Source organism: Pongo pygmaeus, chromosome X (assembly GCF_028885625.2).
Source record: "Pongo pygmaeus isolate AG05252 chromosome X, NHGRI_mPonPyg2-v2.0_pri, whole genome shotgun sequence".
Classification (NCBI taxonomy): domain Eukaryota; kingdom Metazoa; phylum Chordata; class Mammalia; order Primates; family Hominidae; genus Pongo; species Pongo pygmaeus.
The window spans coordinates 132,492,727-132,498,631 of NC_072396.2; positions in this window are offsets into that span (position 1 = coordinate 132,492,727).

Here is a 5,905-nt window from a genome sequence, read left to right on the forward strand (position 1 = left end):
ATGTTACAGTATAAAATATGTATTTAACAAAAAAAGGTGCAGTAATGGGAGAGTAGTGAAACAGAAAAGACATAAGACACATAGAAAACAAATAGCAAATTGGCTAGAGTAAATCCTACCATAAAAGTAATCATATTAAAACAAGAAGATCAAACACACCAGTGAAAACATAGACTAGCAAAATGGATAAAAAGTAACCTAACTATACACTGTCTAAAAATATACCTTAAATTCAAAGACATAAACGAGTTGAAAATAAATAAGTAAAAATATATACACCGGAAAACCTTAACCGAAAGAGAAATCGAGTGGCTATAACAATATCCGACTACACAGACTTTAAAAAATAAAAGTTTACCAAAGAACAAAAGGATATTTTAAAATAATAAGAGGGTCAATATGTCAGAAAAATATAGCATGTGTGTGTGCATACATATATATATTCAATAATAGAGCAACTGGACAGATGATCAACAGGTTGAAAAAAAGCCTTGAAAGACATAAAACCAATAGACATAATAGAGATCTATAGAACATTCCAGCTCACAAGTATGCATAGAATATTGACCAGAAGAGAATATATATTAAGCTACAAAAATGCTAATAATATTAAAATGATTAAATTCATACAAAATATGTTCTTCAAATACAATGGAATGAATTTGAAATAGCACAAGAAAATTTGGAAAAGTTACAAATATGTAGAAATTAAACAACACACTCCTAAATAGTCAATGGATCAAAGAAGAAACAAAAAAAGTATTTATTTATTTATTTATTTATTTATTTTTTTGAGATGGAGTTTTGCTCTTGTTTCCCAGGCTGGATGGAGTTCAGTGGCTCCATCTAGGCTCACTGCAACCTTTGACTCCCATGTTCAAGCGATTCTCCTGCCTCAGCCTCCTGAGTAGTTAGGATTACAGGCACGCATCACCACGCCCAGCTAATTTTTTTGTATTTTTAGTTGAGACAGGGTTTCATCGCGTTGGCCAGGCTGGTCTCGAACTCCTGACCTCAGGTGATCCACCCCTTAAATTACTTCTAAATAAATGATAATGAAGACACAACATGCCAAACGTAATGGCACACAGCTAAAACAGAGATGAGAGAAAAATTTACAGCTGTACATGCCCTACTTTAATAAAGAACAGTCCTAAATTATTAACTTAATCTCTGCTTTTTTTTACAGCAGACATTAGATAAATAGCTAGTTTCTTACTGGAAGAAAAATACAAACTAAGAAAAGAACAAACTGAACCAAAAGAAAGAAGGAAATAGTGAAAGTTCAAGTAGAAATTGTAAAAGAGAGTAGAAAGTCAACAGAGAAAATCAATAGAATGAAGGTTGATTATTGGAAAGATCAACAATGGTCAGGCATGGAGGGTTATGCCTGTAATTCCAGCACTTTGGGAGGCCAAGGCAGGAGGATGGCTTAAGCCCAGAAGTTTGAGACCAGCCTGGGCAACATAGGAAGATCCTATCTCTACAAAAACAACAAAAAAAATCCAGGCATGGTGGCATGTGCCTGTGGTCCCAGCTACTTGGGAAACTAAGGTAGGAGTATTGCTTGAGCCCAGCAGGTGAAGGCTGCAGTAAGCCATGATGCACTTCAGCCTAAGCAACAGAGTGAGACTGTCTCAAAAACAAATTACAACAAACAAAAAATAACAAACATTTACTTAGATTTACCAAGAAAAAATAAAAGAGAGGACTCAAAATTATTTCTTCTTATCTTTTAATTTTTGTAATTTCAATAGCTTTTGGGGGTACAAGTGGTTTTTGTTTACATAGATAAATTGTATAGTAGTAAAGTCTGAGATTTTAGTGTACCTGTCACCTGAGTAGTGTACATTGTACCCCATATATAGATTTTTATCCATCAACCTCCTCCACACTTCACCATTATGAATCTCCAATGTCCAATATATTATACCACTCTGTGTGGCTTTGCGTGCTAATAACCTAGCTCCCACTTGTAACTAAAAACATACAGTATTTGGATTTCCACTCCTGAGTTACTTCACTTAGAATAATGGCCTCCAGTTCCATCCAAGTTGTTCCAAAAGACATTATTTCATTCTCCTTTCATCGTGGAGTAGTATTCCATGGTGTATATCTACATTTTCTTTATCCACTCATCTGTTGATGGGAAATTAGGTTGATTCCATATATTTGCAATTGTGAATTGTGCTTCAATAAACCTATGTGTGCAGGTGTCCTTTTGATATAATGACTTATTTTCCTTTGTGTAGATACTCAACAGTGGAATTGCTGGACTGAATAATAGGTCTACTTTTATTTATTTGAGAAATCTCCATCCTGTTTTTAATAGATGCTATACTGATTTACACTCCCACCAGCAGTGTATAAGCATTCTCTTTTCACCATATCCATGCCAACATCTATTGTTTTTGACTTCATAACAATGGCCATTTTAGCTGGGATAATGTGGTATCTCATTGTGGTTTTAATTTACATTTCCCTGATGATTAATGATGTGAGTGTTTTTTCACATATTTTTAAAAATGTATATCATTTTTTAAGAAATGTCTATTCATGTCATTTGCCCACTTTTTGATATATTTACTTGATTTTTCTTGCTGAGTTTTTGAATTCCTTGCAGATTATAGATATTAGCCTTTTGTTAGCTGCATAGTTTGAAAATATTTTCTCCCATTCAATGGATTGTCTGTTTACTCTGAAGACTATTTTGTTCTGCAGAAGCTTTTGAGTTTAATTTGGTCCTATTTATTTATTTTTGGTTTTGTTGCATTTGCTTTTGAGAACTTAGTTATAAATTCTTTGCCTAGTCCAATATCCAGAGGAGTTTTTCTTAGGTTTTCTTCTATAATTTTTATGGTTTTAGGCCTTAAATTTGTGGCTTTAATCCATCTTGAGCTGATTTTTATATATAGTGAGAGATACGAATCCAGTTTTATTTTTCTACATGTGGCTACCCAGTTTTCCCAGCATCATTTATTAAAGATGGTGTCCGTTTCCCAATTTAAGTTGTTGTATGCTTTGTCGACGATCAGTTGGTCGTGTTTGGTTTTATTCCTGTGTTCTCTATTCTGTTCCATTTGTCTGCATATCCATTTTTATAACATTACTATACAGTTTTGGTACTGTAGCCTTGTAGTATAATTTGAAGTAAGGTAAAATAATGCCTCCACATTTTCACTTACTGTTAGGATTGGCTATTTGAACTGTTTTTTGGTTCCATATTAATTTTAGGATTTTTGGTAATTTTGTGAAAAATGATGTTGCCATTTTAATAGGAATTGCACTGAATCTGTAGCTTGCTTTGGGCAGTATGGTAACTTAAATGATATTTATTATTCCAATCAATGAACATGGGAAATATTTCAATTTATTTGTGTCATCTATGATTTGTTTCAGCACTGTTTTGTAGTTCTCATTGTAGAGACCTTGCACCTCCTCAGTTAAGATTATTCCTAGGTGGGTTTTTTTTTTTTCTGTAGCTATTGTAAAAGAGATTGAATTACTGATTTCATTCTCAGCTTGTTCATTGTTGGTGTATAGCAGTGCTATTTATTTGTGTACATTAATTTTATTACCTCAGACTATACTAAATATATTTATCAGATATAGAAGTCTTTTGGGGCAGACTTTAGGGTTTTCTAGGTATATAATAATATCATCAGCAAACAGAGATCATTTGGCTTCCTGTTTTCCAATTTGTATGTCTTTTATTTCTTTGTCTTGTCTGATTACTGTGGCTAAAACTTCTAGTACTCTGATAAATAGAAATGGTGAAAGTGGCCATGCTTGTCTTGTTCCAGTTTTTAGAGGGAATGATTTCAACTCTTCCCCATTCAGTATTATGTTGGCTGTGAGTTTGTCAAATATGGCCTTTATTATTTTGAGATATGTTCCCTGTATGCCTACTTTGTTGAAGCACAGAAGGAACATACCTTCTATTTTTATCACAAGGGGATCCTTGATTTTAATGAATGCTTTTTTGTGTCTATTGAGATGATTATATGGTTTCATTTTTAATTCTATTTATATGGTGATTTGTTGACTTGCATGTGTTGAACCATCCCGGATCCCTGAGATGAAACCCACTTGATCGTAGTGAATTATATTTTTGATGTGCTGTTGGAGTTGGTTTGCTAGTATTTTAGGGGGACTTTTTCATCTATATTTATCAGGAATTTTGGTCTGCAGTTTTTTTGTTTAGAATTTCTTGGATTTGGTATCAGTATGATACTGGATTCGTAACATGGGTTAGGGAGGAATCCCTCATTTTCAGTCTTTTGAAATACTTTCAGTGGGATTAATACTAATTCTTCTTTGAAGGTCTGGTAGAATTTGGCTGTGAATCCATCTGGCCTTGAGCTTTTTTTTGTTGTTGTTGGCAATTTTTAAAAAATTGCTGATTGAATCTCACTGCCTCTTATTGGCCTGTTCAGGATTTCTATTTCTTCCTGATTCAAGCTAGGAGGGTTGTATATTTCCAATAATTTATCCATTTCCTGCAACTTTTCTAGTTTGTGTGCATAGAGGTGTTCATAGTAGTCTTGAATGAACTTTTGTATCTCTGTGGTGTTGGTGGTAATGTCTCCATTTTCATTTTTAATTGAGCTTATTTGAATCTTCTCCATTTTCTTTTTTTGGTTAATATACCAATAGTCTATCAATTTTATCTTTTCAAAGAACCAACTTTTTGTTCTGTTGTTCTGTTGTATTACTTTTTGGTTTCAATTTCATTTAGTACTGCTCTGATCTTGTTATCTATTTTCTCCTACTATCACTGTGTTTGGTTTATTCTTATTTCTCTAGTTCCTTGATGTATGATGTTAGTTTGTAAATTTGAGATCTTTCTGACTTTTTGATTTAGACATTTAGTGCTATAAACTTTCCTCTAAGTGCTGCTTTTCCTGTATCTGAAAGGTTTCGATAACTTGTGTTAGCAATGTCATTAATTTAAACATTAAAAAAAATTTCCATCTTGATTTCAATGCTAACTCAAAAATCATTTAGGAGCAGACTGTTTAATTTTTGTGTATTTGTATAGTTTTGAGGGTTCCTTTATGGAGTTGATTTGTAGCTTTATTCTACTGTGGTCTGAGAAGATACTCATATGATTCTGATTTTTTAAAATATATTGAAACTTGTTTTGTCATTTATGCTCTATCTTGTAGAATGTTCCATGTGCTGATGAAAAGAATGTATATTCTACAGTTCTTGGGTAGATCATTCTGTAATGGTCTGTTAGGTCCATTTGTTCTAGAGTGTAGTTTATGTTCATTTTCTCTCTGTAGTTTATGTTCATTTTCTCTCCAAAGGCACAGAGTTGCAAGTTGGATGAAAATGCAGGACCCATCTATCTCCTGTCTTCAGGAGACACATCATCACACACATAATGACACCCATAGGCTCAAAGTAGAGGGCTGAAGGAATATCTCTCACACAAATGGAAAACAAAAGAGAGCAGAGGTCACTGTCCTTGTATCAGATTGAACAGAATTTAAATGTACAGCACTTGAAAAGGACAAAGAACAGCATTACATAATAATAAAGGGTTTAATTCAACAGGAATATTTAACTTTCTTAAATATATATTTAAGAACATTCCACATTGGAGCACACAGATTACTTCTAGACCTATAAAAAGAGTTAGACAGCCACACAATAATATTAAAGGCCTTCACCGCCCCAGTGATACTGTTAAATCATCAAGGAAGAAACTCACAAAGAATTTCGGGACTTAAATTTAACACTTGACCAATTGGACCTAATGGACATCTACAGAAGACTCCACCCAACAACAAAAGAATTTATATTCTTCTTATCTGCACACAGAACATACTCTAAGATCACACACATTTTTAACCATAAAACAAGTCTCATGAAATTCAAAATAACTTGAAATCACACC